This window comes from Dreissena polymorpha, unplaced genomic scaffold (genome assembly GCF_020536995.1).
Source record: "Dreissena polymorpha isolate Duluth1 unplaced genomic scaffold, UMN_Dpol_1.0 chrUn106, whole genome shotgun sequence".
In the NCBI taxonomy this organism is placed as follows: domain Eukaryota; kingdom Metazoa; phylum Mollusca; class Bivalvia; order Myida; family Dreissenidae; genus Dreissena; species Dreissena polymorpha.
The window spans coordinates 1-14017 of record NW_026273420.1 but is presented as its reverse complement, the minus strand read 5'-3'; the positions used below and the strand labels follow the sequence as shown (position 1 = coordinate 14017).

Genomic DNA, 14017 nt, shown 5'->3' with positions numbered 1-14017 from the left:
TCCAACTGTAATCCGTTTGATCGATGGTACCCACATACGGAATCAAAGGCCAAAGGACCATGGAGGAGATTTCATCAATAGGAAAGGCTATTATTCTTTGAATGTGCAAGTATGTTATATTTTTTGCTATTATCACAACACAGTTTTTAAGAACTCATATCTGTATTTTTTTTACTGATGTATGACAGTAACTAATATTAAATAATTAAATATTCTATGTTTAATAGTACTAACATTCCACTGAAAATTTTACATTAGCTGTATTATTCAATCAATATTTTTATAATAATACAGTAGTTTGTCAAACTTTTGGGCATTTTACAACGGATGTGGTAGTTTACACACATAATTATCTAATAAGGTTCACTGTGGGCTAATACTAATTTACCTATTTGTCATGAATTTACTTACACAAATTACATATTTCAAATAGTTTTGAATATTTCTTTTTAGTTGATCAAATAATTAACATAAAAATTAGGCCCTTGTCACTAACCTCTTTCATCTAATGTAAATGTCAAGCTTGTGGCTCCATCTGTGTAATAAACACAACATAAATACATAATGCATCAGTGTTATTTGTATTAACGCATTTGCAGATTTTTGTTGTTAGCATACATCATTCATAAAACCACTCGAAACATTGGGGAAGATAATAAGTACAACCATAGATATTACATTTTGATAAACCTTATGGTAGTTTAAAGAAAGTAACATGATCTTGTATTAAACAATCGATGCTATATGTACTAAAAGAATGTATATATTTTCTTATAGAACATACTTTACTCAACAACACAAGTCTTCGTCAATGCATTTTAGCAATATTACATACATGTATCGAGCATTGAATAGAAATAATTTATCAACATGTAATGTTTAATACAAAAGCTTTCTCCATTCGCAATTCTGTAATTAGCAAAGATGGATAGCGTAATCTATTTTAATAGTTTACCTGTTGGAATCTTGCCCAAATCTATGATACTGGGTAATAGGGTACCCTCTGGAGCTTAGTAAATAAAGGAATACAGATAATTTTCATTTCAACTGTTTATAATTCACAATCAAACATAGATATGATCTGTACTGAAAACAATTCAAACAAACAGACAAAGGTGAAATATGATGAATCTTTAATAAAATACTTTTGTTATTCAGTTAAAAATTATTGTATTTTATTCCAATCATGAATTAATAGTATCTTTGTTAAACATTACCTTCATGACTGAATACCAAAGATTAATGCCAACAATAAAAAAAGTAGAATGAACAATCAGCCACTTATATTAACTTAAAAGCTTAAAGAAAAAAGAAAATAGTATTATAATGATAAGCAATGACAATGGTATTATATTTTATATAAACTGTACAAACCATCAGTGTCGATTGCATTGGGGACCCCTGCAAGAGAGGCGGAATCCCCAAAATGCTCAAGGAGAATGCCTTCCGGGATGGTGAACTCCTTCACCCGGGCCCTCCACCAGTGCCTGGCCTCCTCATCTCGTCATTTTTAGTCCGTGCTATAGTTATTTTGAGAAGAAACTGTGTAATTTAAGGGTCTAAAATAAACAGTAGGAGCAAAAGATAAACCAATGTTTGATTTGATGCTATTTTAAGCACTTTTCATGTATCTTGATTTGCACATTATGTATGAGTATGCTGGACCAGTGAAAAATTGCAGTTTAGTTATTAATTTAACAATGTTCAAAATTCATAAAATTCCCTAAAGTTAATATTATTTTCACATTTTTAATTATGGATCTCTAAACAATATCACTTGTAGACAGCATAGGCTAAAAATATAATAATGAACCTATAAGAAAAAAATCAAGAACACATTTTATCTACTTTTCACACAGTAACTATGATGTTTCACTTTAATAAATTAAATGTACTTATTATTTTCATTACATAAGAATCCTTAAGTTCAGAGAAAAATAACACAGGAGTTACTTTCCTAAATTTCACTTACTCTTGTCTTTCATATTATAATACTTCTTTTTCACATCCGGACCTGTGCGCCTGTAGGTGGAAAATTGGCTGAAATAAATTAAATGCAATTTGGCACATTTTAAAAAATCAGAAAAAGAGTCTAAGATATGCATAAAAACAAACAAATGATTGTTTATTCCTTAAATCATGTTTCCACATTGCATTCTACATTGCATGTGTGTTTGAACCAAACAAAATTAATGAATTATTAACAAATAAACTAGTTGAAATACCTAATGAATGACAAATTATGGATTTGGTTAAAACAAAATTGGAATTTTTTTAACATGAAAGCAATATTATTTTAACATAGTGAAGCATTATTCATTTTATATTAGCTATGGTAAATTTTTGTGCTAGAATTGTCAAGTTCATCTGCTTTTTATATTTATGTCACATAATAATCAACATAATGTTTGTTTTTAAACATTACACAAATTAACAACCAAATAATGAATTAACTGCATAAATATTGCTTGTGCTAGAATTTACAAAATTTGGAAAATTGAAAACACCAATGTGTCCAAATGTACAAACATGTTTAGCACATTGGCCACCGCTTCCCAGGCTCTACGCCTAACTTCTCATATCTTCAGCGCTCCACAACCTGTCATTGGTCCGAACAGGGCATCGTGGTTCTTGATTATTTCGTTTGCAATCACAGTTTCTTCCTGTTCGGACCAACGATTTCTACAGACGGTATTTTCTTTCCGCCATATTGTTTGTAGTTACAGAAGACGCGAAAACGGTTCCAAATTTTCTATGCGTTTCCACAATTGCCGGGTACCAAAACCGCTTACATCAATAACAAGTAATTCTTGGTAAAGAATGCTAAAAATAGCGTTGGTGAATAACGATAAAGTATCGACCTAAGAACGTTCTTATAAAAGTAAAGAATAAAGAATTTTCTTTTTTCTTTATTCTTAAGTAAAGAATTGTTGGTGAATACGGCCCCTGTGCTGAGAAAATATACGGGTTTAAGACTCAACAGATAGTGACCTATTTTAATCATTTATAAACTTTCTCTTCCTCGACACGTCAATTTATAACATTTTGTACTGATATTTCTATACTAGCTCCGTTCAAAAATATTCCATTTAACACGATATTAATATAATGTTTCCATTCGTGGATGAATACAGTAAATTACTAAAAACTCAGGCATACATTATTTAACTCTTTCTCGGCGCGGATGTGGCAGATGCGGCAGTTATCAGGTTTATCGTTTACCCGTAAAAGTTGATATGCACCATTCTGTCAAATATTTGTTTGTGTTGAGAAATAGAAAGAAAATGTAGTTAATTTGTTAAAACAAACTTTGAAAAAGCCTATTAAGGCGAAACATTTCAGAAAAAAGTGGAACTTGTTCTGTGTAAATTTATATTTATCCCTACTGGATACAAAACTGAGAAATATTTATGAATTTATATAAAATTTGTAAACAACGTATTAGACATATTTTTCAATATAAATTAAAATAAAAGTTAACAAGAACATATGTCGAAAAATGCGAAATAAGCCAGATATTTAATTCTGAAATCGAAAATGTCAGTACAGTCGAATTGTCGAATTCGCCAGTGTGTATATCATGCATGCACGATGTGAATCTAAATTAAGTTTTACGGATCATTTTAATTTCCTGCAACGATATCTATTCACATGACACATGAACACTTACTCCGATCCTAATAAAAAGACGAATGTTTCGGTTATTGTAGGTTAATATGTGCGAAATATCTTCGTCGTAATCGGCTCGGGGCGTTAATTTGTCTTTGCTGCATTTGATAAAATTCGTTTCAATGTATACTTTTTCTTGCCTGTGTAATTGTAACATATTTTTATCAATATTACAATTTAACACATATAAAAATCGTGCATACCCACAATCTTTAAACAAATCGCTTTTAACGCCATGATACTTTTATATGGGAAAACGTTATCTCAAGATAATTCATATGCGATTAAGGAACAAATTGAGCGCAGTTTATGAACACGTTTACGCAAAAAAAACTCATCAAATCCCCACTCCGTTCATGTTGAGATATTGCAACTAATTGCCATTTTGGTTTGTATGTCCCTTTTTTATCTATCCAACTTAACAGGATCTCCATGCTAACTAGCTGTGTTAAGCTCGATATTCTGCTTATTTGCAATACACATCTTAACGGAATTGAAAGCACCGACATTCTAGTTTTTTCTAAAATGTAAGTTCGAATCGACGATTTCGAATCGACATACGCGAAAAGTCTCTGTTAAGCGCAACTATGCACAATTAACCCAATTATTACGTCACCAAATACGCAGTTATTCAGTATTCTATTTCAACACATGTTACCGTCCGATGATATATTTTGTGTGGGCGTGTACATGTGTGTTTGTGAATATATGCTAGGGTGTGTAAATATGTTCTGGTATATTCAATACACGGCTATATGAATGGGTGGAAGAGAAAAATACATTTGATGAATGCCAAGCAGGGTTTCGGACCGGCTATACAGTTAATGTTATTTGCCTTAAAATATTTGTAAAGAAAGAGGGGGTGGGGTAGATACTATTGAATACATATTGACTTAAGAAAGGCATTTTATAAACAAACCACAATGTGTAAAGCACTTAACATAAAGGGAAGTAAAGGTAAATTCATTAACGTACTAAACAATATGTACAGCATACTGTTATTATGTTTCTTTATAATTTATTGCGTCACCCAGAATTTGCACAGTGATTCAAGAAAGTCATCTAGAGGTAACCATTATAAGAAATATCAGTCTCTACTTAACACCGAATGGTATTAGCAGTTGGAAAACCCCTTAAAATAAGAGACAGCCTTTTGTCAGGTTTAGGTGCTCCAACCACAAATTAAATAGTGAAATCGGAATCAAGTGGACTGGTGCATATAGTTTTAGAGTATGCATTATTCGTTTTAACCAGAACATTGTGATTGTGATGATTGTGAATACCAGGCATGTGTCAACGTAGTAATAATAATGTTGGCCGTAGAGAATTTCTATCTAACTGATATATGTTTGGAAAAAACTGTGCATTACTTTTATAATCTGATGAGCAAAACAGATAATTACATACTATTGATATTATGTATGTATGTGTATCATCTTATGAACACAATTGAAAAGTTGAACTTGCAAATGATGCTACTGAAAAGCTGATATGCTATAAATGTTTTCTTAATTACGTTTCCTAACAAATAACATTCTTTGTAGGCGTGGTTTTGCCACTTATCACCAAATATACAATTTGTTGTTTCATTTCATTTATATACATGCTACATTTATTACATTTCTTTTTGAGGGGGCGGGTTTTAGCACGTGCAATTTACTGCAATATTTTCTTTATTTATTCGGAACTATTTTCGAAACATTAAGCTTCCTTCCTTTTTATAGAAAACAAGTCGCGTGTAGTATTATAATTAACATTAAATACCATTTTCAATTCATCGGTAACTCGAACGATTTGCGAACACGTAAAGTACTGGGCATTTGGTCATCACTTATTTACAGCGTAGTCATTAAAACTCGTATATGACGAAGTATTTTTTAGTAATGGGCTTATGTGGATACTAAAAGAGAACATTTTGCACGAATCAAAATTATGATACAGTTCATAAACATTAAACAATAACACGACATACACAAACAAGAGCACATATATTGTAATAAAATTCCACAATATGAGTACGAGTGTATAAAGGTATCTTACACGTTGAATATTGAACAACCAACAACAAAACACACAGAAACATTCAAAATGTTTTGATTTTAATGATCCATGACTCCTAACGTCAGAATAATTTGATCAATAAAACCTCATTCAGTGTTGAGATTGACCCTTCTACCCCCAAAATTGTGTTTCTGTCCCTCATAAATATACGAAAACCTGCGCCGTACAGTTGTCTTAGGGCAGATAACTGTGCGTTCCCTGGAACCCCTCCATAGCAACCTGTCTTACGGAATTAAGGTCTCCTGTGGAAATCATTTGAAGCAGGGCAACCCATTCAGAGCCCTCTATGTCCATCTGTAGGAGGTTAATCGTTTTCTGTGCGTAAAAAAATACTTAAACGTAAAATCACTAAACAAGCACAATGTATGTTTTTAATCATATATTTTATTAGAGTCAAATACTTAATACAGCCCCTCAAATAAGTGTATTGCTTTTTCAACAACATATTTCGTTTCCTTAATTAATTATCTCTTGGGAAGGAAATACACAACTAACAGTAGACGTCATATGTGTGCAGCCGCATATTTCAAATATATAATACTCACTATTCAGTTTGATAATATTTATTTTTTAATACGTTTTATTATACAAAATACAATATACATGTTATAACCAATTTGTTTACAACGATTTAATGCGTGCAGACGATTTTTCTTTTCACCATATTCTAGGTGTTTCGTATTGCTACTGTTTAATGTGTGGGTTTTGTTTGTTTGTTGCTCACATGTACATCGGGAATATTTAGGACAGTTCGCTTACAAAAGTGTGTGTATTACACGATTCTTATTAAAACATACTTATAAATGACTTACGGTATTACTATACGACATACATTTAAGTCATTAATCGTAAAGATACTGATTAAATAGCAAACACATTTCCCGTTCTGCATTCAGAGCCAACACAATGATCAACGTAATATTATGTTAGCAAACGCATAGACTATAAGATGGTGTTTACATTCGAATGTCCGAGTTCCTGTCTAATGGTTCCCATAGTTTTCTTCAACCAGCCCTGCTGGCTGACAACGTTCTGTCCAGAAAGGCACAAATTGTAAAACCAGACATACTCTGAAATGCGGTGTGACGAAGTTTCATGCTGCAAACAAAACATTATATACTGAGGTTATTCATAAGTAAATTGCATTGATTGCACTGGTTTGTGCATTTTACATTTAAAGCCTTTTCCAAAGTTAGTTTTGTTCTTGAATGTATTAATGTACATGTGCATTTTTCAAATGCTCCTAAGGGAAAACAATAATGTAATAGGACTTTTATGACAATTCTGGAATTTTTAAATAGTTTATGTTTTAGATCCAACACATTAAAAAGACACAATCTTGGTCTATAAGCAATTAATAAAACTTGTTTCTGTACGAGTTTTGTAATGAAGAAAGGCTGATAACGCATTGGCATTGGCTATCATTTTGGTCGATTGCAATTCAAAAAAGCAATAGATTCAAAACACAGCGTTTACATTATCTGCAAGCAATTGAAATAACGTGAACCAGTGAACTGTTATTAAATATATATGTTGTATATAAATAATAAAGAAATAAATACTACATTCTGAATGCCGTTGTGGCAGCGAACTAGATTAAGCTTCATCAGAAGCTGGATAACTGGATACAAATATAAATTTACTACACTGTATCACAATGCACTCCGCCATTTAGAAGCCATGTTCGTATAAATTTAGGTTCACTAGTAACACCATTCTTTAAAGCCGCACACCTTATTTGGCATAGTATATCTAAGTATAAATAAGAAACATATTCTATATATGCAAATTAGAATATATCTGGTGGTTACAAGGTAGAAATCCGTCTTTTTGCGCTCTAAAACTTAAAAATAATCGCGTTTGTCGAAATGAATGGACGTATACGTCTAGAAATCCTACCTTCGGTTTTAAAAGCGGTACCGTTTGAAAACAAATAGCTATCTAGGCATATAGATTTAATGATAATTGTGCTCATTTTCGAATTGCATCTATTTGTATTGATTAACATGTATTTCATTTCAAAGTCAGAGGCAAGGTGTGTGGCTTTAATAAATATACGAAATTAAAATATGCACGGTGCCTATACCACGTGATTTTTTAAGATCTGTGTTGGGAGAATAAACCGCGACCCAGTTAAAAAAAATATGATGTCTTTTTAAATATTGCACCATTTTTAAGAGGATACAGTGGAGAGCCCGCTCATTCGGTATCATAATCTTTTTTGTAAAAAATAAGTTTTTTTTCAGTAAAGTGGCGAAAGGTCTGACAAGTTAAATAAACCATTTAAATAAATGTTGTCAGCAATAAAAGCATATAGGTATTGTTTTATGTATTCTAAGGGGCAATTCGAAGAACACAATCGTAGAAACATGCAAAATGCGGGAATTCCGAACACAGTCAAACAATTGGTGTAAGGGAAACCGTCTATTGATTTAATTATCTAGAATCGGCCCATCGACAGGTGGGTCGTCGTCGTTGTAGCTAACAACACAACATGTATTGGATAAGTACGAGGGAGCAAGGGCAAAAGTAATAGTATTTGGTGTTAATTTAGAAGTACAAAAGAAGTTATACAAGAAGTAATACAAATAATTTTAGTAGTAGTGTAAGTAGTAGAAGGGTTGTAAAAGAAGAAGCATGTAAAATAAAGAAGTGAAACTCCAGCTGCTGGAGCAGTATTGAATTTTTATTAAAAACAATTAGTTGGTCCTTTATTTAAGGCAAGTGACCGATTGCCCAAAGACATAACCACAGCAGAACAAATATCGTTATTGCCAGCGGTTGTTGATGATTCTATTTTATTGTTTGAAAAGAGAAATGCAGCGTACCTGTTAATAGTATTTTAAGTATTTTAAGCTACATCAGTAGATGCTTGTGTGATGTGTATTACGTTAATTACCATAAGGATTTATAACAAGTGTTACTGCAGTGGACTTTAATAGTCGATGTGCGCTTAAAAATGGTTATAGATCACGTTTCGGCCCGTTGACACTGTAAGTAAATCCGAACAATACATTTTGTAAGAAATTGAATAACTTAAACCCAATTAAAAGTGTACTTAACAAATGTAAAAAACACTTAAACATGCAAATGAATCATTAAAGCTGTTGTATGTCTTAATACATAGTACACATTGAAATATAACAAAAAACATATGTTAATGACTTTGTATTAAAATATATAGTTTAAATAGAGTACAATTACATTGTATTACAATATATACGATGATACAACTTTTAAAATGGTTAAGTTCAGTAATAAATTTAACACAATGCATTAAATAAACAATCATGACATTGGTGTTATTTGTTAAAAAAATTAAATTTATTCAATTTTTCATCTTACACTATTACAGTTTAAAAAAATAAAAATAAAACAACAAACATCATTCGCCAAAAAAGGAATCTATGCGCAATCTCAAAATACTTGCCATGTCCAGAATACACTTCACTTGCGGTCTCCTCAATGTTAGTTATAACATGTCACGCGGGATATAGCATTTACCGTATATTTGCTTTAATTAGGCTTTGCGAAATGTTGATGAACAATGTATCGCACTTCGTGATTGCATTAAACAATTGCCTCCGACATCAGTTTGTCTGTACCAGGTTATATTCATCGTAGCCGTATTCTAATATATTCATTTCTAAAGATAATTGGAAGGTTGATGTTGTCGATTTATAGATATGATACAGTGTAGCAATTCTAAATCGAAAGGGTGTTGTATAGTTTTTGTGTTGTATAGAAACCTTTTCAAAAATGTAGGGTTTATTTTTTTATTGATCGGGCTTGCTTTGGTGTTCACTACTACATCATTGAAATATGATAAAATAAATGGCATGGTAAACAAAGAAATGCGACGGTTTAGTTTAAACATATTTATTTCAAACAAGTTTACAATCTTTATAGAATATAATACAACATTACTCATATTTTCATGTTCGAAAAGGATTAGAAGGAAAGACAACGTTAACAATCGGTATATTAATATTATGCATATATATATATATATATATATGCAATTGCGGATGAGGTGCTTTTTCATTTTTCTAGATATAAGCATCGATTCGGATTTTTATGGGTTTAAGCTTACTAACCATGCATCTGCCCACTTAGAGATTTTATCATTATCGAATTGCAAAACGGCTGCAGTTTCATTTGGTGAGTTTACGGCAATACAAAAATTGGTATGATCTGCGAACAAGTGGATTTATGTTTGTATCTCATATCGTTTATGTACACTAGAAACCTGAGTTTGCCTAAAATAGAACCTTGAGGGACATTGACTCTAATTTCAGTAAGATTGGAGTGCGCTCCTGGTAAGATTACTTTTTGTTTACGATCAGAAAGATAGTTGGACAAAAAAGATAATAAATGTTCAGTTCATGCTTTGCGTCAAATGAATATGTATATTTTATTTTAAAAATGGTTTACGTTTGAGATACTATAATAATTAAAAGTAGAAGCAGTGTTTGTAGACGTGCGAGGTTTGTCCAAGAATATCACAAAAAAGGTTCATTACTACATGAAGTATTGTTATGGTTATAAATTTTGTTTCTGGTTTGCAGTCACAGCCGTAAGAAAGGTATCTAAGAATTAACCATACGTATGCAAAATTAATGAAAACAATACTTAATAAATGCTGAGCACTAAACTTGGAATTTCCGAAGCGTATCTCGGGAGTATATGAGCACCTATATGTAGAGAAGTTCACAGCCACAACGACTTCACATCCACTTTTTTATTTTGAAAGTGAGAATTGTTCGTAGTATGCTCCACGGCGGCATATGTTGCATCCTCAAAGCGAAATAGTTCATCATGCGTGTCACACGTTTATATTTTGACTACACCACTTGAATATCACAAGCTGTACAGATCTCTCAATTTCACATCAGCGTTCTTTATTCTGCATTTTTCGTCGCAAGTTATAGATTCAGTATTAGAATAATAGACGTTTGCCGCTCCTGTATTTCTCTTTTACAGTCCTGTAAATACGTTTTAATGCTTCTGACACTGTCACATACAATGCTCATCTGCTGAGACCGGATCTGATCGTATTCGTAAAATGTTTGTTTCATGAGAAGAATGTCTGCTTGCACTTTGGAGTCGATGTTGTGTGACGTAGGGTACCGACTTGGATTTGGTGGAACCGCTGACCATGTACCTAATTATTGAGTAGTCTTCACACTCAATCACTCCGATTTGAGAGTGTATGTCATTAGCAAGGTTTAGTGATATTGTATCCCCATTGCCACGGTATACCCGCTGTTTTAGTTCGCAGTATGGATCGAAGGGGAAGTCTTAGTTTCGCTTGAGTTCCTCAAATAGCAAGGATCGTGTATGTTCCAGCATTTGATCCAAAATAAATAGTATTGTAGAAGTGACCGCTCAAACATATCACTCCGAATACATATGTACAGGTCAACAAGTCTCTATGTCGGTATCAACCTCATTATTTGTCCCACTTGCTGGTAGTAAGTGTGGTATATAATCGTTATTTTCATTCACTGGATCAGTTGAGATGACGACACTAGATGCAGTAACAGGAACTTTCAACTGCATGTTTCACTGGAGTGATGACGCATCGTACTCGATGTAGGCGCTGCTCTCCATGATCCACGATCACACTTATTGTTAACCTTAAGCCGTTATTTACATTGGCAATGTTCAAATCATTTCATTGTAACCCATAGGTATATCAATATGTGACATCATGCGAAAACAATTTCAATTCAAACCGGCAGTAGACCAAGGAAAAACTAAAATGGCACCACGGTGCTAAATACATATCGGTTAAATTAATCATTACTTTGACGCGTAATGCCTTTTCCAAAGCAACTCATATTTATTCAAAAATAAAAACATTAAGGTCGCCGTGGTGTAAGGTGTCCGCCTAGCGACCTGGAGGTCACGGGTTCGATCCCCACTGTTGGAGCGTTTTTTCAGATCTCCCTCATAGACACCAAGTACTGATTCTAGGCCAAGGAAACGGAGTCGAGAGCGTTTCAATAAGCCTGAAGCTTCCGATGCAATGGAGCTGAAATAAATAGGTGTAAACTAAAAGCAATAACGTGTATATACGAAGTTCGTTTTGAAGTTGTATTAGAGTGGCGTGGTTGGTAATATCGTAGATCAATTACCTTTATTCAGCTAATTGTACTTTATGTTGACTATTCGTGTTCTATCTTAGGTAGTGAGTTGTTGTTAATATAGTGGCACAATGTATTTAAATACTTTTTATTGTTTCTATTTTATTTATATAGTATTATGTAGTACTCTGAAATTGATGCCCTTTATGTGGGACGAAGTGCGCTTTTAACAACGATATATTAATTGATAAGAACAACATGAACGACCTTTCAATCTTTAATTATACGTTTTCCTGACAGAACTTTAAAAATTCAATGCGTTCAACGATAATTAAGGACATCATACAGTGCCTCAAACATGCGAACTTTAATTTAAATAGATCCCCCCATGTCATATACCTACGTTTTGGGGAATGTTTACATACAGGTGATATAAAATTTAACTTATCGCGGCATGAATACAAAACATATGCAAGTAGTTTTGAATTAGCTCTTCCGTATTGATCATGACCAACAAAACATTGTTCACCGTTTTTAATTATAACGTTTTTGTGGATGGTGGCGAACTTACGCAATACACCAACTTCTACTTTCGAAACGTATGTATTTAACACAATACCTTATTACAGAAAAATAATCATACTATGCGTATAAATATTGACTTATCGAGGTTTTCATAAGAACATATTATCTTCAATTGGGTGATACATTCAGAAGGGTGTTTCATTATCTATTAATTAGATTTAATTTTAATTGGATATCGAGGATTTCCAATTTTCAAAAGGTATTCTCGAAAGTGACAGGCTGAACAGTTAAGCAATGTCAATAACATTGTTTAATAGTAAATTTATATTTCTTAGTCCTACACATTTGAGAAAGAGTGTTTTGCATAGGCCCCGGTACTTCCGAGTGAATATTTGAACATACGTATTATTTTAAACACGTTTTCATAATTTATGAATGGACCAAACCAATTAGCATACAACAGCAAGGTATACCAGTTGCAAAATGCTAGATAAATGTAGCAAATATCAAAATACTCACTGCATCCCCATTTAACGTCAGCGGGTTAAGTTGTTTAGACTTTCAAGAGGGCCAATTGTGAGTGTGTGATGTGGGGGGAAGGGGAGGGGGGTTGGACACGCTGAGTAGGCCGCATACATGTACTGGAAGTAGAAGCAGTGCAAATAGTAATATTACTAGTAGTAGAAGATGTAGTTGTAGTAGTAGTAGTAGTAGTAGTAGTAATAGCAGTAGTAGAAGTAGTAGTATAGTAGTAGTAGTAGTAGTAGTAGTAGTATTAGTAGTAGTAGTAGTAGTAGTAGTAGTAGTAGTAGTAGTACAAGTAGTAGTAGTAGAATTAGTAGTAGTAGAAGTAGTAGTAGAAGTAGTAGTAGTAGAAGCAGTAGTAGTAGAAGTAGTAGTAGAAGAAGAAGTAGTAGTAGTAGTAGTAGTAGTAGTAGTAGTAGTTAGTATAGTAGTAGTAGTAGTAGTAGTAGTAGTAGTAGTGGTAGAGTAGTTGGGGTGTAGTCGTAGTAGAAGGTAGTAGTAGTAGTAGTAGTAATAGAAGTGGTAGTAGTAGTAGTAGTAGAAGTAGTAGTAGTAGTGGTAGTTACTAGTAGTAGTCGTAGTAGTAGTAGTAGTAGTAGTATAGTAGTAGTACAAGTCGTAGTAGAATGTAGTAGTCGTAGATAGTAGTAGTAGAAGTAGTAGTAGTAGTTCGTAGTTGTTGTAGTAGTAGTAGTAGTAGTGTAGTAGTAGTAGTAGTAGTAAGTAGTAGTAGTAGTAGAAGTATAGAGTAGTAGTAGAAGTAGTAGTAGAAGAAGAAGTAGTAGTCTTAGTAGTAGTCGTAGTGATAGTAGAAGCAGTCAGAGTAGTAATAGTTAAAATAGTAGTGGTATAGTAGTGGTTATTGTAGTAATTGTAGTAGAAGTAGTAATAGTAGTAGTAGTAGTAGTAGTAGTAGTAGTAGTAGTAGTAGTAAGTAGTAGTAGTAGTAGTAGTAGTAGTAGTAGTAGAAGTAGTTACAAGTAGTAGTAGTGTAAGGTAGTGTAGTAAGTTAGAAGTAGTAGTAAAAGTAGTTAAGTATAGTAGTAGTAGTAGTAGTAGTAGTAGTAGTAGTAGAAGTTTTTAGTAGTAGAAGTATATGAGTAAGTAATAATTATAGAAGTAGTGGTTTTAGTAGTGGTTATTGTAGT

At 32.9% G+C, this 14017-nt stretch overlaps 1 long non-coding RNA gene across 1 annotated transcript; it reads right to left on the bottom strand.

Moving 5' to 3' along the window:
* Positions 1-494: 494 nt before the first annotated feature.
* Positions 495-1514, bottom strand: LOC127864085 (uncharacterized). Its single transcript, XR_008041442.1, has 3 exons — positions 1375-1514; positions 956-1009; positions 495-535 (listed from the first exon to the last, which is right to left on the bottom strand). It is a non-coding gene; the product is annotated as an uncharacterized LOC127864085 (long non-coding RNA).
* Between the last annotated feature and the right edge of the window lie 12503 nt (positions 1515-14017).